The 23,282-nt window shown below is 41.4% G+C and overlaps 1 pseudogene; it reads right to left on the bottom strand.

Moving 5' to 3' along the window:
* Nucleotides 1-13,962: 13,962 nt before the first annotated feature.
* On the bottom strand, nt 13,963-22,590 carry LOC127697266 (cytochrome P450 2A8-like; annotated as a pseudogene).
* Nucleotides 22,591-23,282: the final 692 nt, after the last annotated feature.

Here is a 23,282-nt window from a genome sequence, read left to right as displayed (position 1 = left end):
ATTTCTATGAGACAATTCTAGAGACTATTCTAGAAGAAATATTCATTTGTAGCAAATGACTTCATGAAGAACTGTTATATTTTAAATCAAAGATGACAATAGTTTATCAAACATTAATGCCTAAATATAAATTCACACACATAATTGTGTGTAAAATGAACTCTCTCATACTGATAGAGAGCACAAAACTGATCAGAAAAAAGTCAATTGTTTTGAAAATGAATTCTTATGATTCTTTTTAAACCTAGGCTGATGGTTCTGGGAAGAATTATAGATTGAGTCTGGCCGCATATCATATGAATATCAAAACTTAGGAGGCAAAAGCAGATGGATTGCTGTGATTTCCTAGACAAACAGAGCTACATTTAGTGAGACCATGTCTCAACCCCACTGTTAAAAGAGTTAAACCCAGAACTGAGCTGAAAGCTGTCCCTTGAGTGCCATTCTCTGGCCACAATTTAACCCAACATAAGCAGGCCTGCTGTACCAGGAACTTAAAAGTTTGACCTCTTCTCATTGAATGCTCTGCCCATTTTCCAGAAGACATACACCATGCCCTGATTTCCAATGTCCAGGCAAAGGCAGCCAACCTCAGGACTCCTGCACCAGAAACACCCATGGATAACCAGTTGCCTAAAGGTCACAATGAAAACACTAACCACAAGTGCTAATTCAATATGACACATCCAGAGCCCAGGTATCCTACTATAGCAATCTCTGGATATCCTATCATGATCCAAGCACAATAAAATGTCATTAAATCCAATCTTAAGAAGATGGTAAACAAATTTAAAGGAAAAATTAACAAATGCCTTAATTAAACTGGAAAATACAATCAAGCAAGTGAAGAAAATGAATAAAACAATTCAATACCTGCAAATGGTCAAAGAAGTGGTAAAGAAAACACAGAGGGAACCATGGAGATGGAAAATCTAAGAAAGACAACAGGAACAGAAGCACAGACAACAGAATGAAAATAATGGAAGAGTCGATCTCGGGTATAGATGATATGAAAAAAGAACCTAACACATCAACCAAAGAAAATGTTAAACCTAAAAAAATTACTGACTCAAAGTATACAGAAATTCTGAGTCACTGTAAAATCCTACTAAGAGTAATGGGAATGAACAAGAGTGAAGACAGTTCCAGCTGCAAGGACAAGAAAATATTTGAAAGAAAAAACATAGAAAAAATTCACCCAACCTAAAGAAAAAATGCCTATCAACCAAGTTGATTGGTGTTCCCAAAAAATAATAATCCTATGCTCTCTGTGTTCTATGCTATATGCTCAGTGACCTCCGGAGAAAGAAGAAATCAGAGTTTCTAGAATTCAATGAAAATGAAGGCACAAAGTATCCAAATTTATGGGACACAATCAAAGCAATGCACAACAAAATGTTCATAGAACTTTGTCTATTCAAAAAATTGGAGAGATTTCACACTACTAACTTAACAGCACACATCTGCAACCTGAAGAAGAAACAGAAGCAAGCACACTCCAGAGGAGTAGATGGCACGAAATAGTCAACAGAGAAACAAAGAAAACAATACAAAGAATCAACAAAACCAAGAGCTGCTTAATCAACTCTGAGATTCCATTCTACAAACATCACAAAAGCAAAGACGCAGCTATACCACTCCTGGGCATATATCCAAAAGATGCTTCACCATGCCACCTCAAGGAAACTTGTTCAACTATGTTCATAAAACCTTGATTTGTAAAAGCCAGAAACAGAAAACAACCAGGATGGACTTCAACTGAAAAATGGTTCAGGAAAATTTGATATATTTACAAAATGAAATGCCATTCATTTATTTAAAAACAAGGAATTAATGAAATTTGAAATCAAATGAATGGGATTTAAAAATTTCATCGTAAGTGTGGCAATCCAAACCCAGAAATGCAGATGTAGTATGTACTCACTTAGAAGTGAGTACTTCTTTACCCATATAGTACAGAATAATCATGCTAAAATCCACAGACCTAAAGGCTAAAACATGAGGGCCCCAGGGTAGAAGCTTTAATCTCACTCAGAGGCGAAAACATAGAAATCAGGTTTCCATTTAGGCAGGGAAAATTTTGGGAGATGGGGAAGGGAACTGATGTGGGAGCAAGTGTAGGTAGTATCAGGGACAAGAGATACCTGGAGGTATCCTCCAGGGAAAGGAGGAGAATACCAATGCACTCACAAAAACATCAGCCCAAAATTCATCCTACCTACAAGATATTCAGGGATTAAAATGGAACATAGATTAAGGGAATAGCCACCCATTATCTGGCTCAAACTGAAACCATTAATAATATTCTGCTATTCTTGCACACAGGATCCAAGGATAACTCTTATGAGAGGATACATCCAGCACAGAATGGAAAGAGATGTATGTACCCACATCCAAACATCAAGTAGAGTTTGGACGGTCTTGTGGAAGAATTGGGGAAGGACATTGAACACAAAGGCCAACAGTGTGATTGAGGGCTCTGGGACAAGAAAACCTAAAGAATCAACTAAACTGGGCCCATGAGGGCTCACAGAGATTGAACCACCCATGAAAGAGCACAAATGGGGTACACATAGGCATCCTCCCCATAAGGAGCAGATGTGCATCTTGGTCTTTATGTGGGTTCTCTAAAACCTGAAGTGAGGACTGTTTCACACTGTTGGATGCATTTGGATTCCTTTCTGCTAGTAGAGCTGCTTTCTCTGGTCTCAGTGGAGAAGGAGCTAAAATCTCTACTCTTATTTAAGGTAATAGGACCAGCTACTATATGCTATATTAATAATCATTATAAAAACCTTACTTTCATTGAAGCTGACATGCTTCACTCCGGTTTTCTGGGCTGGTGTCTCTGTCCTGTGACATAGGTTTAAAAGTTATAATTATTGTGCTATTCATAAAAACATTTGGCAAGTGTATTAAGCACTTTATATTTGAGTCTCTACTCTATCTTACTCTAGAGGGTTACTAACAGTATTTTTTGGAACAGGATCTCACTATGTAGGCATGCTCCTCTGAAATCTGCTCTATGGACCATGATGGCCTTAACTCACAGAGATCTGTGTATCTTCTACTTCCACAGTTCCGGGATAAAATGCATGGGCCAACAGGAATAGACAAACACTGTTGAATTTGCTTTTCAGCAATTGACTGTGATTGCTGACTGCTATCCTTTCCAGCTTTTCTCAAGAGAAAACATGAGGAATACTAAGCACTTAATCAAACACAAACAAAAGTGCTCAGACAAACCCCCACCACACACAAATACACTTTTCAAAAGCATTAAAGACAAAATTAGACGTGCTTGATATAATATGTCTGTTGACAGTTATGGAAGACTAGGAGGAAGGAATCGAGGCCTGAGGGAGATAGGAACCCCAGAGGTCGACAAACAGAAGCAGATAAACTGGACACTTAGGGTTCTCAGAGACTGAACCACCTGTCCTAAAACAAACATGCACTGGACGGACACCTCCTGACACATATGTAGCAGATATACAGCTAAGTCTTCACACAGATACCAATCAACTGGGACTCGGTCTACCCATAAGGCTGTTGCCTGTACATGGGGTATATCCTTCTAGCTGCGCTGTTTTGTCTGGACTCAGAGAGAGAGGAAGTGCCTACCGTTGCAGAAATGAACTGCCATGGTAGGGACATACAGGGGATCCCCAACTGATCAGAGGTGAAGTGGAGGAGGAACAGAGAAAGAAATATGGGATGGAACAGAGAAAGAAATGTAGGAACAGGAAATGTAGGATGGATGACCAGGAGGGAGTCAGTTAAGCTAGATGTAATGTGAATAAAATAAAATAGAATAAAATAAAATAAGTTTTTACAAAAGGCATTAAAGATTTGAAAGGAGAGTAAGCTACCTCTACCAAGGCTCATCGTAAAACACAGAGCTATTATGTGGGAATAATGGCTCAAAATAAACAGGTATACATATGGTCTAAACAGAAAATTCAAGCATACATAAGTGTATTTCATATGGAAAGGGCATATAGCATTGTAAGAACAAGCTGTTTCAGAGCTAAACATTCACAGAATTCAGGACAAGATTGAAAATGCTAAAGTACCAGACTCTGTGGAAAGAAATGAACTACTTATATATCCACTTTGAAAGCTCCATCTGAAATGGGGAAGAAAAATGTCTTGACCTGTGGAATTACCAAACTAGCTGGGTACTTGTACTATGTCTCTTAAAGTACATCTTCTAGCGAAAGTTCGTTTCCTGCTGAGTTGGACATTTCAAACTTAAACAGATCATTAGGAAACACTATTTGTTACCTGTGATTATGATGTCATCTTTAGGGTCATAGAATATAAAATTTCAGGCTTAGGGACTATCGGTGTTTATCCATGATAAAACACTTGCCAATGACACCTATGGACCTTAATTCAGTGACAAACACTGTCAAAAGCAAAAATATGATGGTCGAGCAACAATTGTTCTACCTTATCCTTTGGTTTGGTTGAAGGCTCATGAGTTGAACTCCTGAACTAGGTAGTGATCCCTGGTGTGTGCTGTTCTTGTGTTGTGTTGAAACAGTCTCTTTTCTAGCTCCCACTTCATGTGTGCTAAGGTTTCTAACTATGTGCCTCTGAGTTTCTCAAAATCTTCCTGTCATTTTAATATTCCTGACCTAAGCAATTGTCACTCTCAATAACAGCACTAAGATTGAAGAAAAGAAGAAACTGTACCCATTTATCTCTACCGGTGCATGTGCTTTAGCACACATTGCTTCTAAAAATTCTACCATTTCAGGTTTCCGTTCATATGTAGCAAGCAGTAAGGGGGTCAAGCCATACTGTAAAGGAAAGAATATTGCATTTTACAAAATGAATTGTTTCTCAATGAAAATTCATCACAGATTTTGTAAGCATAAATATACTGTAAAGTGTTACAAGGGTTCATTTATCCTACAACACCAGTTGCCCTTTCCCACACACAGCTTTTTCCCTATGACACACCTTTTCCCTGCCCAACATTATCTGTGAACAACACTCCCTTCCAGAACTCTCCCCAAACACTCAATGTTTCCAGTCTACTTAGCTCCATGGAGTAGGCCCTCCATTGACACAGCCCTGATACATAAAGTTTGGTATGTCCCTGTTGAAGAACTGGGCTCCAGAAAGGTGTGGAGCAGCGTTTCTCAATCTGTGTGTGAAATACATTTATTTGCTAAACTAAGAATTACCTTGCAAGCTCAACAGCATTTCCTATGTATATCAAAGTTCTTAAAAATTAAATAATTTTTTTTATTTTTCTCCAATGATCAAATTTCCTAATTTTTCTGTCACCTCTCTCACTTTCCAGTGCACTCTCATACTCGAGTCAAACCCACATCAGTACCTTCTTTGCAACAACACACTTCTATCTATTCTATAATCATATAACGTGAAATGAATTTATTTTTATTGTCTGTGTATATGTGATGTGTATGTGTAGTCCTAAATCCTTTATTTTTGAATGTTAAAATCAAGGCCAATTCTGAGACAAAATATGCTATGCTGTGTTCTTCTGAACTAACTACCAAAAATATGAAAAACATGTTTGGAGAAAGCAGCGTTCCTGTAAACAGATATATTGAGAATGCTTGAACTTCTGCACATAGATAACAGATGTGAGTGTCACTGCTAGAAGTGCACTGGGAAAGAAGTTGAGTGATCTTTACCTTTGTTTTGGCTTCAATATCTACATTGTGCTTTAGAAGAAGTTTTACAATGGGTAGGTTACCCGTGGATACAGCATGGTGTAAGGCTGTATTCCCAATAAAATCCATCACATTTGGATCAGCATTGTAGTCGAGCAATACAGAAACACAATGTATATTGCCTCGCTGGGCAGCCTGTAGAAATTGGACAAAAAAAAAAAATACATCTTCAATTCAAGGAATCCAAGAGAGACATTTCTACCATCACACTGAATAGTTCCCCTTAAAGCAAACACAGAGTTTCAGTTATGCATATTATCTATTTTGACACAAAGTCTTAAGTACTCCAGACTCACCTGATTTTAGAATCTCCCCACAACATCTTTTTACAAGCGGTAGAATTTAAAGGTAGAATGCACCCAGATTTTCTAAGAATTCTGGTCTGTGCTGGTTTGCTGTTACAGTGCAGAGATTAGTTGTTTGGTTAGTTTTTGTTCTCTTTGCCAGTTTGACATAGGCTAACACACCTGGAAAGATTGTCACTTGAGGAACTTCCCCTATCAGAGTTCCCTCTGGGCGACTATGTGTAATATATTTTTGATTTTGATGGAAGTAGGAAAGCCCAGGGTCTTAGGGTTGGAGGCACAGCTGGGAGAATATTCTCAGATGTATGAAAATAATCTGTGCAAGCCCTGGTAAAAGTCATGGAAAAGCTGCATTCGAGCATGATCTCTAGTTTAGCTCTTCCCTCCAGTTCCTGATTATGAGCTCCTGCCCTGGTTCCCCTTGAGAATGAACTGTGACATGTATATATAAACCAAATAACCATTTCCTTTCCTGACTTGTTTTTGGTCAGTGTTTTATTACTGCCACAGAAACCAAACAAGGACAACCTCTAATCCATTTCATACCGCAACATATGTCCAATAGCTACCTTAATCAAGGGTGTGCAGCCTTCATCATCCCGGATGTTAACGCTGGAGTTATTTTCTAATAATAGTAATACCACGTCTGGATGGTTGTGGGCACATGCATAATGCAGTGATGTCCTGCAAAAGGAAAGGACATTTAGGAACATTTCTGAATGCTAAATAAGAGCCCCATCACCTTTAAGTGCTACATAGTATGGAGGTAATTTCCATCTGATGTAAGCAAGGAACTGGAGTTTCCTTACTTAGTTAAGTCTACCCAGGTGTTCATTTGCTGTGCTAGGGATATAATGCACGGCTGATCTGCGTAAGGCAGGAGTTCTATCAAGGCTCTCATCCTGCACAAAGCAGCCTGTCTGGATCATAGAAAAGCTCCCACTAAATTATCTCAGCTTGAATTTAAATCCTACTCTACTATCTGGGATTTCTAAGAAGCCCATGACTCCATTTCATAATAACTGACTCCCATGAAGAAGTATGGAGAGGGTCCTGATCCTGGAAAGGACTGATCTAGTATTGGTGGGGAATATAAGGACAGAGAAAAAGGAGGGAGGTGATTGGAGAATGGATGGAGAGGAGAAGGTTTATGATACATATGGGGAGGTGAGATCTTGGAAAGGGGAAATCATTTGGAATGTAAACAAAGAATATAGAAAATAAAAATATTAAAAAAACTAGGGTTTCAAACAGTATGGTTCATTTCATTTCATATTTAAATTTTAGAATATAAGGAAATTTTGGGCAGAAAAACATAATCGTTTAAAAATGGGAAGATCTGTTAAGAGAGTAGAATGTGTATTTTATACAGTAGATATCTAATATATGTGTGGGGAATAAATGGCCCAACTGAAAATCTACAATTGGACAATTCAATCTTTTTAAAGAAAACAATCAGTAAGCAAGAGAATATCTTGAAACTATAATTTATAATTTATTCTTCATGAACCTTGAACTTGAAGACTAATTAACCCCTTAGAACTACTAGACTCTGAAGAAGGAAATGGAAGAAGATCTCAAAAAATGGGAAAACCTCCCATGCTCAGGGATCGGTAGAATCAATATAGTTAAAATGGCCATTTTGCCAAAAGCAATGTACAGATTCAATGCAATACCCATCAAAATCCCAACTCAATTCTTCACAGAGTTAGAAAGAGGAATTATCAAATTCATCTGGAATAACAAAAAACCAAGGATAGCTAAAACTATTCTCAGCAACAAAAGAAATTCTGGGGGAATCAGTATCCCTGACCTCAAGCAATACTACCGAGCAATAGTGTTTAAAACTGCATGGTATTGGTACAGTGACAGGCAGGCAGATCAATGGAACAGGATTGAAGATCCAGAAATGAACCCACACACCTAGGGCCACTTGATCCTTGACAAAGGGGCTGAAAACATTCAATGGAAAAAAGATAGCCTTTTCAACAAATGGTGCTGGTTCAACTGGAGGTCAGCATGCAGAAGAATGAGAATTGATCTATCCTTGTCTCCTTGTACTAAGCTCAAATCCAAATGGATCAAGGACCTCCACATAAAGCCACACACTCTGAAGCTAATAGAAAAGAAACTGGGGAAGACCCTTGAGGACATCGGTACAGGGAGAAAGTTTCTGAACAGAACACCAATAGCTTATGCTCTAAGATCAAGAACTGACAAATGGGACCTCATAAAATTACAAAGTTTCTGTAAGGCAAAGGACACCATCAAAAGGACAAATCGGCAACCAACAAATTGGGAAAAGATCTTCACCCATCCTACATCAGATAGAGGGCTAATATCGAATATATATAAAGAACTCAAGAAGTTAGACTCCAGAAAACTAAACAACCTTATTAAAAAATGCGGTACACAGTTAAACAAAGAATTCTCACCTGAAGAACTTTAAATGGCAGAGAAGCAGCTATAAAAATGCTCAACTTCATTAGTTATTAGGGAAATGCAAATCAAAACAACCCTGAGATTTCACCCTACACCAGTCAGAATGGCTAAGATTAAAAATTCAGGAGACAGCAGGTGTTGGAGAGGATGTAGAGAAAGAGGAACATTCCTTCTTTGCTAGTGGGGTTGCAAATTGGTACAACCACTCCGGAAATAAGTCTGACAGTTCCTCCGAAAACTGGGCACCTCACTTCCAGAAGATCCTGCTATACCACTCCTGGGCATATACCCAGAGGATTCCCAACCATGTAATAAGGATACATGCTCTACTATGTTCATAGCAGCCCTATTTATAATTGCCAGAAGCTGGAAAGAACCCAGGTATCCCTCAACAGAAGAGTGGATGCAAAAATGTGGTATATCTACACAATGGAGTACTATTCAGCCATTAGAAACAATGAATTCATGAAATTCTTAGGCAAATGGATGGAGCTAGAGAACATCATACTGAGGTAACCCAGACTCAAAAGGTGAATCATGGTATGCACTTACTAATAAGTGGATATTAACCTAGAACACTGGAATACCCAAAACATAATCCACACATCAAATGAGGTACAAGAAGTACGGAGGAGTGGCCCCTTGTACTGGAAAGACTCAGTGAAACAGTATTTGGGAAAAACAGAACGGGAAAATGGGAAGGGTTGGGTGAGAGGACAGGGGGATAGAAGAGGGCTTATGGGACTTTCGGGGAGTGGGGGACTAGAAAAGGGGAAATCATTTGAAATGTAAATAAAAATATATGGAATAAAAAAATACAATTACAAAATGATCAAGAATCAGGTAGACGACAGAAAATCTTCTGTTGTGTCATTGGTTCCCCTTCATAAACTAGAACGGAGTAAAAATAGGAAATAAGAATGAGGGGCTGGGCTCTGAAGCTAATAGAAAAGAAACTGGGGAAGACCCTTGAGGACATCGGTACAGGGAGAAAGTTTCTGAACAGAACACCAATAGTGTATGCTCTAAGAGCAAGAATTGACAAATGGGACCTCATAAAATTACAAAGTTTCTGTAAGGCAAAGTACACCATCAAGAGGACAAATCAGCAACCAACAAATTGGGAAAAGATCTTCACCAATCCTACATCAGATAGAGGGCTAATATCCAATATATATAAAGAACTCAAGAAGTTAGACTCCAGAAAACCGAACAACCGTATTAAAAAATGGAGTACAGAGTTAAACAAAGAATTCACACATGAAGAACTTCGGATGGCGGAGAAGCATCTTAAAAAATGCTCAACTTCATTAGTCATTAGGGAAATGCAAATCAAAACAACCCTGAGATTTCATCTTACACCAGTCAGAATGGCTAAGATTAAAAATTCAGGAGACAGCAGGTGTTGGAGAGGGTGTAGAGAAAGAGGAACACTCCTCCACTGCTGGTGAGGCTGCAAATTGGTACAACCACTCTGGAAATCAATCTGGCGGTTCCTCCGAAAACTGGGCACCTCACTTCCAGAAGATCCTGCTATACCACTCCTGGGCATATACCCAGAGGATTCCCAACCATGTAATAAGGATACATGCTCTACTATGTTCATAGCAGCCCTATTTATAATTTCCAGATGCTGGAAAGAACCCAGGTATCCCTCAACAGAAGAGTGGATACAAAAAATGTGGTATATCTACACAATGGAGTACTATTCAGCCATTAGAAACAATGAATTCATGAAATTCTTAGGCAAATGGATGGAGCTAGAGAACATCATACTAAGTGAGGTAACCAGGACTCAAAAGGTGAATCATGGTATGCACTCACTAATAAGTGGTTATTAACCTAGAAAACTGGAATACCCAAAACATAATCCACACATCAAATGAGGTACAAGGAGAATGGAGGACTGGCCCCTGGTTCTGGAGAGACTCAGTGAAACAGTATTGGGCAAAACCAGAACAGGGAAGTGGGAAGGGGTGGGTGGGAGGACAGGGAAAGAGAAGGGGACTTAAGGGACTTACGGGGAGTGGGGGGCTAGAAAAAAGGAAATCATTTGAAATGTAAATAAATTATATCGAATAAAAAAAAAGAATGAGGGGCTGGGGTGATTGGAAGAACTCAATTGGTAAATCACTTTCCCTGAAAACCTGAGTGCAGATATGTGGATAAGGGGATCCCCAAAGCTACTTACTTACCCAAAGTCTGAGAATCAATGTGTTCCAAGAGAGTAATTTAAACATTCCAGGGATTTGGCTGAATGACCATGTCTCTCTAAAACTGAGGGACCACATGCTGGAACCCATAGGGAGGCCTGATGGCCTGAGGTCAGTCCCTAGAACACACAGTGGGGCAGAAGACAAGTGTCCAGTGGCGAGTCCTCGGACCATCACACACTTAGCTCCACATGTGTGGGACAAGGGAGAGTGAGAGGAAGACAATGCCCATCTCTTTCCTTCACATGTGTATCAATGCATGCACAACATGTACCTAGGGTGAGTATGGGGGTACAGGGTCAGAGTTCAAAATGTCTTTGTATGATCCATTCGCAAACACAGGTCATATTGACCTAAGATTTCTCAGTGATTTTTTGCATTAAAGTGGATGATTTATCTTATGATAAATTTTCCATTGTTGAATAATAGTATTTATTAATGACTTATATATTAAGACAAATCTAGACGGGTGGCTTGTTAGTTAACAGCTCTAGTTGTGTTTTCTCAGATACTCAGTTTTTGTTGCTAGCACACACATTTCAGCACTGTGTGTAGCTCCAGTTCCAGGGGATCAAGCACTTGATTCCATCACACATGTTGCTTCAAAAATGCACATAGGCACAACACCTGTGTGTGTTTATTTCTCTCTCTCTCTCTCTCTCTGTGTGTGTGTGTGTGTGTGTGTGTGTGTGTGTGTGTGTGTGTGTGTGTGAAAGAGAGAGGGGGTATGTGTTTTGCTGTGTGTGTTTGTCTACAAAATTTAAGTGTAAACATAAAAATAAAATGATGCAGTTTGGTTAAGGCCTAGGAGCTGCTGTTCCAGGGTGTGCAGGTCTCCTATGCCTCAGAGCACTAAACAAGTGACCATGCAGGGACCCAATGGAAATGAACCTAAGTACACCATCTCTCCTCCATTAGGATGGAGCCCTGGAAGCTGATTTTCTCCCTGCTTGGCTCTGAGTATGCCTGACAGGTCCTACTCTACTGTCCACCCCCTCCCCCTCACCAACTCCAATGCCCATTACCTGTTCCTCCTATCAGATTCATCCACATGATGTCGACTGGAATGTATTAATCGTTCAGTTTTGTCCAGGTCACCCACACTGGCTGCTCGCTGCAAAGGACCCGTAGGGTCATATCCGATATAGAAGAGGGTAAATTTGTGCCTTCTCTGACGATTTATGCATGTACAGCCCAAACATGAATGCCACAGACGGGTGTACCAGCGTCTCCTTTGGGGGACGTTTCTTGTCTGGACATCATATCTAAGATCTTCCTCCATTATTGAGGCCTAGGGCCTCAGGGCCCCCTGAGGGCCACCCAAGATCTACTTTCCCTCTCTTCCCTTCCCTTTAGCTGATCACTGCTTCCCAAATTCTATAATAAAACAAAACAGATTTAAAACTCTTGCAAACAAAACACTAAACAGTCCAGCACGTTCAGTATCAACTGAACTATACTTCAGTATACAGCAGTACTGCTATGCTAGAACCACCACTGTTACATGCTGTGAGGTCACAATGGTGCTATGTTAATGTTCTATGCACACATGCTCCATTCTTCAGTGGTTGGAGGCCAGGTATCTAATACACTTATGTACTAAGCTCATTCTTTGAAAGTACACAATCTAGTAGTGTTTTCTTAGTATGTCATTAAAATTGTGCACCCATCACCCTATTTGTTTTAAAAACATTTTTATCTTTGAGAAGAAATCCTGTGGCCATTAGAAGTTACTCTTTACTCCTCCAGAGCCTACCACCTATCAGATTGTTAGGTACCAGCTCAACACATCCCTCTTTGATGACAGAAGTGTTACCTCCTAAAATAGGAACTTTAATTCTGGTTGTATAGAGCATCAATACAATAGCCTTCTCAATAACCCATGATATGTGGGGGTTTCTAAGTCCCACTCCAACTTCTGCTTTTCAGTTCTCATTCTATTGGGTATTGTTGTGTTAGTGGCTACTGCTGCTGTTGTTTCATTTTTAGTTTTGGGGATTTGGGTGTTTTTGTTTGATTTATTGATTAATTTGAGAGAGGGAGGGAGGGAGGAAGAAAGAGAGAGAAAGAGAGATTCACAGACACACAAAGATACATGCACAGGCACACAGGCTCGGGTACAGGCACAGGCATGGGCACGGGCACAGGCATGAGCATAGGCATGGACATGGACACGGACATGGACACGGACACAGACACAGACACACACACAGACACAGACACACACACAGACACAGACACAAAGGGAGAATGTGTGTGTAGCCCTGTCTGTTCTGAACCTAGCTCTGTAGACCGAGATGGCTCTGTAGATCAGGGAACCTGATATAGCTGTATGGTGAGAGGCTCTGTCAGAGCCTGACATAAACAGAGGCAAATGCTTCAGCCAACCATTGGATTGAGCATGGCGTCCCCAATGGAGGAGTGAGAAAAAGGACTGAAGGACCTTAAAGTTTTGCAACCCCCTAGGAAGAATAATAATATCAACCAACCAGACCAACCACAGAGCTCCTGGGACTAAACCACCATCCAAAGAGTATACATGCAGGGACCCACAACTCCAGCTGCATATGTAGAAGAGGATGGCAAAGGATGGGCATGAATAGTATGAGAGGCCCTTGGTCCTGTGAAGGCTCGATACCCCAGTGTAGGGGAATGCAAGGTAGGAGAGGTGGGAGTGGATGGATAGAAAAACACCTTCAAAGAAGTAGGCGGAGGGGGATGGAATAGGTGGTTCCTGACCTGCTTCAGATTATTATATAATCTGCAATCTGCAATAGGTGAGCCCTTATGAAGCAAGGCTGGAAGGGACTCATTTTAGGAAAGATTCCTGCTATTAATATGCTTATCCTCTTGTTATTCTTAAACATATATAATAATCAATAAATAATAGCACACTCCTTTGGAGCAGATTGCTGCAGATCCATGAAGACGCACTGTCTTATAGTGACGCTACATAGACAAACAGATGACTTAACTTTTAATGATGATCTATAAGAATTCCTAAAATTATATCTGTAATTATGAAGCTCTTTTGTAATAGGAATGCAATTGGGCCCTTTTTCTGATAGTCAAAACTGCAATGAGAACTCTGTCAGTCTTCCAAGTGTCACAAGTTAATTGCTCTTAGATGGGAACCAGACCTTCTCCTACTCAGAGCACATGCCAAGAGGTTGTTAAACAATTAACCAGAGGTCATGAAAAGGGAACTAAAGATTTATCATAGATGCTAGGACAGCAGATAAAATGTTGACTGGGTTTATCTATGCAAACATTCACTTACTTATGGTTTTAAACCTTCAGTGAACCTGTGGAGCAGAGACAAGTAATAAATCTTAGCTAGATAATTACTCCTAATGGATATGCATGTAAACATTCTCTGTTGCCTACTTCTATCTCAATTTATGATTTGATATTTTCTGTGAACTTGTGATGAACATCATACCACGGTATCATGTATTCTGAAAGATGTACTGAAGACAAAGAAGAAAGGACTTTCTCTTTTTGCCTTTCCCCACTTTGAACGGGAACTTTTTATCCTTTCCCACTTAGAAGAATTTTTCCTTTTCCCTTCACATAGGATCTTCCTGCTCTTCCCCATAGATAGCTTTTATAGGAAACTTTTTTATTTTTATTTATTCGATATATTCTTTATTTACATTTCAAATGATTTCCTCTTTTCTGGCTCCCCACTCCCTGAAAGTCCCATAAGCCCTCTTCCCTCCCCCTATTCCCAAATCCACCACTTCCAAATTCCCTGTTCTGGTATTCCCCTATACTGCTGCACTGAGCCTTTCCAGAACCAGGGGCCACTCCACAGTTCCTCTTGGACATCATTTAATATGTGGATTATGTCTTGGGTATTCCACGTTTCTAGGCTTATATCCACTTTGCAGTGAGTGCATATCATGATTGCTCTTTTGAGACTGGGTTGCCTCACTTAGTATGATGTTCTCCAGCTCCATCCATTTGTCTAAGAATTTCATGAATTCATTGTTTCTGATGCTCCACTATGTTTATAGGAAACTTATTACAACTTAATAATAAATGATATTATAACTCTTTTAAGTGTCCCTTTTTCTTCCTGCTACTTCCAAGTAGCAGGTTGAAAGTTAGAACCCAAGCAAAGGTGATTTTCTTAATCTCCTGTTGTTTTAGGATGAGGTGCTAAGTACCTGAGACTGCAGTCTCTGACCTCAGAGGAACACAGAAGGCAGTTCAATTATAATAGCATAGCAAATTAAATGTAGATAAGTAAACTTTTTATTATACAGCAACTCTAAATATGTCATAAGACCGAGTCTTACCCACCCTCCAACACTCTTCCCCCTCCTCTGCCTCAAGAAGAACTTACAAGATAGACAATCACTTCCTGCTTGGTCTGGCCCCCTGCACAGCACTGTAATCTGAATAAACTTTCTGATTCTCCATTGCCCTTGTATGTGAGATAAGGGGACACATGATTGGCTGGCACAATGGGAACTCTACATCCTCCTCTAACAAATAGGCTCTCAAATGTGGCTGCTCTGTTTCTACATCCAAAGAGTGAGAAGACCTGTTTGTGTGACCTGGGAACAATTCAGATTCAGCCTGAGCCATGATTTTTCCCATCTCTGAAAGGAGTTTGACCATGCCTTTCCTTTGACCCCAGTCCACTTGGTTGTCTGGAAGGGAGACTCCAACAGTAAGATCAAAGGGGGAGAAAGATATAAGACTACTCTTCAGAAGGGGAGCCAGGAAGTGTTAGTCCTGTGTGTGTGAGGAGGGGCCTCTTACCAACAGAAAAGAGCATAAATGGATTGCTCTTCTTAAACTGCCCCCTGTTGTGCTGAAACTGCTGAGGGTTAAAGTCATTGGGATTGGAGAAGTACTTGGGATCTTTCAGCAAAGAGCCCAGTATAGGCAATACATCAGTGCCCTGGAAGACAGGAGCCATGGGACTAATTAGGCAAGGTGATAGATGAGCATCCTCAGGGCTCACAAGATTGGAAGGAAGAGGAGAAAAGGAGAGGGGCTGAGCTAAGGGGGAAGTGTTGGCCAATGTGACAGGTTCTCTTGGAGCAGTGGTGGTTCGAGTTCTCTGAGGAAGGTCTCTTGAGAGACTCACAATCTCTTGGAACAGAATGTTAGGGAATGAGCAAGCCCATGCCTGTCAATTCAGGAGGTTGTGGGCCCAGGAAGAAGTTCACACTCCCTGGTACAGCAATTTGGGGTTTGTGTGCCTCAGCAGGCTGTATGGAGGAAGTGAGCCTCTTCAACATAAGTAACAAATTCTAAAGAAACAGAGTCATGGTCCTTACCATGAGAGTTTGCTAAACATGGGGTTGATGCCTGAAAAAGTGGGAGACCCAGGATTGAGGACAGCTTAAACACCATGGTGAAGGAGCAAAATTTTCATTGAGAAGGAAGTGTGTAAACCTCTGACTGGGGACGGCCTGCTGAGTCAAGAGGACTGGAATGAAGACTCTTAGGCTCGGCAGGGAAGTACCTTGGGGATGAGGATGCCCCAAAACTTGATGTCCTTGGTAGTTCTACAAGCCACACCAAGAGGAATTATGTCTCCATATCTCTGGGATCTCATGGATCACAGCCTTGGTGTAAGGTGTCTGCATTCTATCCTCATATTGAGGCTGTTGGTTCCTGCCAATCACCTGGTCAATCTCCTCATGCACTATAGCTGAGAAGAAAAGATGTGTTTATACATTTAGAAAGGGAAGATGCATTAAATATGCAAAAATATGGTGTTGTGGAATTATGGGTGAAATGTTATAGACCATTTGCAGTAGATGCTAGCTATATATGGTGCTGGAAAAGGATCCCATTAACCTTCTTGGGCTAGAATCAGAGGCATTAGCAGGAGACATTTACAGATTGGTAAGAGAAAAAAAAGCAAAGTACATTCTATGATTGAGAGGAGCAGTTTCCAAATACGTTCAGGCCTTTTCATTTTTTAAATACAAGTGAGGCTCAGCATGAGATCGGAAGTTTTCAGCGATAAATTAGTAAGCCAGGATTCCCTCCAACACTGAGCCCCAGACACACTAGACAAGGCACACTACCATATGGAACATCACCATAGCAATACCATTGAATATATCTCAGAACTAGAGACATTGGACCATTCTAGCCTAAGCAGGTCTTAGGTGCATGCTGAATAAGGCAAATTGTAATTTTGAGCAATCAACCATTTGCCATCTTATGTCTGCCTGAAATTAGACATGCTCATGATTATATAAGTACTTGCATTGTGGGAAATGGCATGCCCAGTTAGCAAAGGCTTACATAACTCAAGCCTGTCAATCAAAACCCAAAACCACACACACCCTGCCTTTAGCAATCAACCCTTTGTCTTTCTGAACTCATAAAAGGAAACCCTGGACAATCGCCTGGGCTCCTCAGCAAATCCTGCTCAACCCTCCACTCCTTTACACTGTAGCTATTCCTTACTTTCTCCTTGATTAGGAAAAATACCCCACAGCTTTTCCACTTGTTGCATTTCTTCAGAATTCTGAAAGTAGCTTAAAAATATGCTAAGAACCTGGAGAAACCAGTCAGATGGTGACCAGCATTCACATGGGTGCCTATCAGATCAGCTTCCTTCAGAGACTATCTTAAATCCCTGATATCTGGGAGAACTGGGGTAGGGATAGCCAATGTCCAGCAAGGTGTAGTGGTCTGTGGCCTCTACCGTCCCTGTCTCCCTCAACTTTACCTGCAACGGCAGGTGCTTCATGAGGAGCAAGAAGTTGAAGCTCATGGCTGTGCTGTCCATCTCTGTGCCCACGAAGAAAAGGTTCAGTGTGGTCATCAACAGATTCCTCTTGGGAAAATGAATTTGGGGGTTCTTCTCCTACAGGGAGAGGGACATTTATCTTAATTCCACTTAGCACTCTTTTAGACACTACTGGGAGTTTTCCCAGGATTCACTTTTCTTGGGTTCAGATTGAAGGTGGGAAGGGAGAGTCTAACCAATCAAGGCCCTCCCCAAGTGCTGGCTTCCCTCATACCCTGCAAGAAACAAACATAAAATCCTTCTTCCTTGGTCTTTCCCTTGGTGAATCTCTGTACTTTTGCTATCAACCTGGTTGGAATTTATTTAAAATAGTAATGATATTTTTAAAAAGAGGAGAGATGGTGGAGAGGGTAAGAAAGGGGAGAGAAGTAGAGAAGATAGAAATGAAGAGATGACAAAGGGAGGAGTTTCTGCAAGATGGAGAATCAGAATTGGCAATGAGAACAGCCTACTTTTTCACAATTTGAAGATGCCCTTGGAGGAAATTCTTCCCCTGCAGGTGTGCATTTGTGAAGGTGCCTGCATGTGTTTTTGAACACATGTATGTGCCTAAATGAGCATGAGTGCCAGAGTGCATCTCTCTCACTGTGTGTATGTGTGTGTGTGTGTGTGTGTGCGCGCGCGCGCGCGTGTGTGTGTGTGTGTGTGTGTGTGTGTGTCTGTGTGTGTCTGTGTGTGTGTGCATGCACATCTGTGTGCTGATTATTTCTGGGTACAAGTGCGCCTGTGGGTGTCCACACCCATAAGTATATATGAGGCAGCCAGAAGAGAACATTGCATATCTTTTATCAGTCACTGCCCTATTCATTTGAGGCAGGGTCTGCTCTCGAACCTAGCTGTAAAAGAACTTCTGGGGAAATTAGTATCCCAGACCTCAAGCAATACTACAGAGCAATAGTGTTAAAAAACTGCATGGCAATGGCACAGTGACAGGCAAGTGGACCAATGGAATAGAATTGAAGACCGAGAAATGAATCCACACACCTAGGGTCACTTGATCTTCGACAAAGGAGCCAAAAACATCCAGTGGAAAAAAGATAGCCTTTTCAACAAATGGTGCTGCTTCAACTGGAGGTCAGCATGCAGAAGAATGCCAACTGATCCATTCTTATCTCATTGTACTAAGCTCAACTCCAAGTGGATCAAGGACCTCCACATAAAACCAGACACACTGAAACTAATAGAAAGGGATACCAAGCAGGATACCTGGGGGACAGTTAGAGAACCACAGAAATCCAGGGAGAACAGAATTCTAAAACAATCTCAAAAAGGCCAAAGAGAAAATTAACAGTAAACAGGAAAGTGGATCCAGGGCAGAAAGGGCTTCGAAAGGGCACTCAGGGAAGGCCATGGAACCTGCCACTACACATCTGTCAGGCCTAGTTCCCCATGTGCTGTGATTCTCGCCATAGCCTTTGAAGAACCAGGTGAAGAAAGCTTGCTCTCCACGACCACTGACTTCCTCAGCCTAGTTCTCCAGAGCCTCCCTCATGGCATCATTTCCCCATGGCACCACAGCAGGACGAGGCCCCAGAGGAGTGTTGAACACAGGAACATACTGCTCCTTGATCAGGTAAAGGGTCAAGTTAGAGAGGCCATTCCTGCAACATCCCATGTCCTGATGTCAGGTACATAGATGCATTGCGGTGATGTATCAAACCTCTAAACTATGTCTGCATCCTGGCCTAGTCAGTCTTCTGCCTCAGAATCTGAGCCACACTGGGCATGCTCCACAGCTCAAATGCACCATCTCTCTGCCCAGTACTACCTTTAAGAGGGAATCATAAAACTTCTTTGTGTCCAGAAAGTTGCCAAGGAAGGGTAATGGGGTAGGTCCTTGAGGCATCTTCCTCAAGATTTTCCTCTGCCTCCACTCAGATGTTATGATTATGACACTGAAGCAGGTCAGCACAGTCACCAGGAGCATCCCAGAGGCCAACATGGAGGCAGTGGGATGGACATGCAGGTGGTTATCTCTGGGATGGTGTATCTTTATACTCTAGGCTGGAAGGATGGCTCTAGCTCCTGTTTAATAATTATCTCATTTTTTCCTCCCAGCTATTGCCCATGGTGACATTGCCTTGGTTATGAAACTGGCACAAGAGAAGAGGAAGGGGGTTCACATGTAGTGGATGTTAGGACAGAAGAAAAGTGTACCAAGTTTGCATAATGAGATGAGAGTATGGATTAGGACATTTCTATAATTGAAGACATGGTAACATCTGCATGTGAAGGAAGCATGCAGATACAAGGTAGAGGGTCTCAGACAGAGAAAGAACATCACGGGGACATGGATTTATGGTTTTAAAAATAATCCAGGGGCTTGGGACTTTTATTTGATTGCACAGGACATGTTGCTGTGGATTCAGGACCCTCTAGTGAGAATGCATAGAAAGTTAGTACCTTAGAGGGGAGATTCTGGAGTTGTGATCTGAAGATGTGGGGTTAATGGAGGATCCAGACCTGTGGATTTGGAGTTCCTGGCAGGGGAAGTGTATTGAATGTCCAGTAGGATCCTGCAGCCAGCACTGGATTCCAGCTTTTGCATTTTCTTTGACCCTATGCTGTCTCCCAATACCAAGAATTCTTAAGGAAGCCTCAAAGTGAGACCAGGACTGATACCATATAACCATATAAGCAAGACATTCCATTCCCACATGTGGCATGGAAAAGGGGAAAACAGCCAGGTCCTCATGTCCCTGGGACATTGCTTAGGATGAGGAGAAAAGCAGGGGAAATCTCAGTTGTCAGAAGGCCTGAGCTGGTTTTATAAAGCAGTAATACCAACCACCAACACAGAGGAAAACCCCAACTGGCCCAAAACTTCCTAATTAGTTGTAAGTTAACTTAGATCTTAAAATTGCTTACACAATGGTCACATTGTCAAATTTCCTTTGAAGGATTTAGGTTTATATTTGGAGCCCTGGCAGCTCTCAGCCTTAGTCAGAGAAATCTCCTTAGGCAATAGACAGAAATCAGTGCAGAAACGCACAATTGGTCACAGTGCTAGGAACAGGAGATGGAGGGTCAGCCCTAAATAATTGGAAAGTCTTAACCAATGACCTCCCACCACCACAATGGCTCAGCAAATCTTGCACAAGAGGCAGGAAGAACGTGGGAGCTGGAGGATGAGAAGGAGGACTGTGGAGTGCTGTCTTCTAGATGTGACACAGTGGCTGCATTCATAAACTCACAAAAGCTGGGTCACTTACAGAAGACCTGGACAAGGTCAACTCAGCCAACTCTGGCATAAATGGTGAAAGTGCACCCCAAACCCTATGACTTAATGAAGAGCTATTGGCAATTGAGAGCTGATGGAGAGAGCTAACCATTCTTTGGGGAGGGGTGTTCCCACTGGTGGGATTCCCATGTTCTAGTGAATGGCCCCCTCCTCACCCAGTCACACATGAGCAGCTCTAATTTAATGGGTTATCAAAAAAGAAGACATGAAGTTGGGAAAGGAAATTTGGTAAGATTTGGAAGAAGAAAATGAGTTGTTGTGATCATATTTCATTACACATGTATACATTCCCTCTCAAGAATAAAGAAGAGTGTAACTAAAAACTGAGCACACAAAATAACGAGCTTCACTATGGCACAGCCACACACAGCTTGCGCTCACTGGTCTCCCTCTCCACTCTTCTACCCATCCCCTCTATCTTCCTGCTCCGTCCTTCCCCACTCCTGGTACAGAACACACATTCTCTTAGTCTTTCTCCCCCATTGCCAATGTTCTCTCACGACAGCTGTGTCTCTTCTTTCTACTTCCAAGATCTACAACCCTATATGTGCACACAAGTCTAGAGTTTCTTCATACAAGGGGCACAACTCTGGTCTTTGTGAGTCTGCGACACTTTGCTTAAACTTAGTAGTGTCTAGGTTCTTCCATGTTCCTATCGTTGCCATGGATTCATTTTCTTCTTCTGGGGGGACACGTAGGTTGTCTCCATGAGGATCATGTATAAAATAAATATGGATGTCTAAATATCCTTATGGTAGGACTCAGCATATTTGTAAACTCCAATGGAATGGCACAGTGGGTAAAGAAGCTTGCAGCAGGCATGATGGTGCGTTAGTCCTCAGGAGGAAAGAACTGACTTCCACAGCTTTCCTAGAGTTTACACACACACACACACACACACACACACACATAAACCGGGTCTTTTTAACACAAACACACACACACACACACACACACACACACATGCACAAGTTCAAAACTGTAATACAATATTTTTAATAACAAATTCTGGACTTCTAAAAGAAAATGTAGGGAGAGGACACTGAATTATCAATATATCCAAGAACTCGCTATAATATAATTATTACATATAGATATATACATATTAAATTCAGTGTAATGAATTCAGAGATAGAGAGAGAAATAATGTCCAGAAATGAAAAATAAGATTATATGAAGTTCAGAGAGCTTCTGCCTAGCATGAAGCACAGTTGGCAAAGTGAAGAGCAGATATGTATAATGGGTGGGAAAAGAATTTGTCAAACAATAAATAGATAAATGAACTGAATAGACAGTTCTCAAAAAAAAAGGAAAGAAAAAACAAGTATCTAATAAGCAGAACTTACAGGGGCTGAACCTAGGCCTCCCTGCACATAGGTAGCACATGTGCACTTGGTTTTCATGTGAGTTCTGAACATCTGGAGCAGATGCTATCCCAACAGCTGTTGCCTGCACGTGGGATGTGTTCTACCAGCTGGGCTGCCTTGTCCGTCCCCAGTGGGAGAGGATGTGCACAGCCTTTCAAAGACTTGAAGTGCCAGGGTGAAGGGAGACACAGAGGGACCCTGGCCCTCAAAGGAGAAGGGGAGGGGAAATAGAGGAAGGATTGTGGGAGGGGTGACCAGGACCAGGACGGAACAGTGAGCAGAATGTAGAGTCAATACATAAAAGAAAAGAAAAGAAACTTTTTAAAAAAGAAAGAATTTGGCATCCTACACCAACAGGGAAATAAAAACCAAAACTAGTTTGAGAGTCTCAGAAGTGGCTTCTAATTTATCAAACCCCACCCAACCTCCACTGCCACCACTGTACTGTTTACGCCCTGAACAGAGGCTTGTCCTTCCTTGGACAATTTCAGTAGCTGTTGTGTTATCAAGGCATCCATTCCCCTATGGGGACACTACAGACAGGACAGAGAGGGTGAAAGGGGGCACATGACTTAGAGACCCTCAGGCTAAAGGCCTTGAACCTTTGTCTGTCCTGTTCACTCCACTTTTTCTGCTTCTGGGCTCTCATTTCCCCACCATTAAAAAGGGAAAGTCATAGCTAAGGCTGTGTTGCATCTCCTTTTGGAGTGATTCCTGGTGTCAAACAATTAGAAAACAGAAGAATGAAATCTGGTATGAGGCTTGAGTGAATTTGTGGAAAGCACAGTGGACTGTGGGGTGACCAGGATGGGAGCTGGAAAGAATGCAAGGCCACACTGTCTCCTGCATATTCTTTACGTCTTCATAATGCTATTATTAACATACAAAGGAATGCATTTCTCCCTGACCTTTTCTTACACACAGATCACTAACTATGTTCTCATTCACACACACACACACACACACACCTTTATTGGCCTCCCCATAAAATTATTCACTGCTAGCTTATTCACACCTACCAAATTTTGAGCATGGTGCATTGCAGAAAGATTTCTTCATGCTGTCCTTGGCTTTCACCTAATCAAGTTTAACTATCCCAATGTCTCTCCTTTTGGAAGATGAGATTTTCAGAAAGGATTCACTCCTCTTTTTTCCTCATTCAGTCAAAGCTGCCCCACTGCAGCTGATGGAGGAAGCTCTCCTTCTGGTG

Source organism: Apodemus sylvaticus, chromosome 1, assembly GCF_947179515.1.
Source record: "Apodemus sylvaticus chromosome 1, mApoSyl1.1, whole genome shotgun sequence".
Lineage (NCBI taxonomy): Eukaryota > Metazoa > Chordata > Mammalia > Rodentia > Muridae > Apodemus > Apodemus sylvaticus.
Note: the sequence above shows the minus strand (reverse complement) of the source record. Positions and strands in the feature narration are given on the sequence as shown.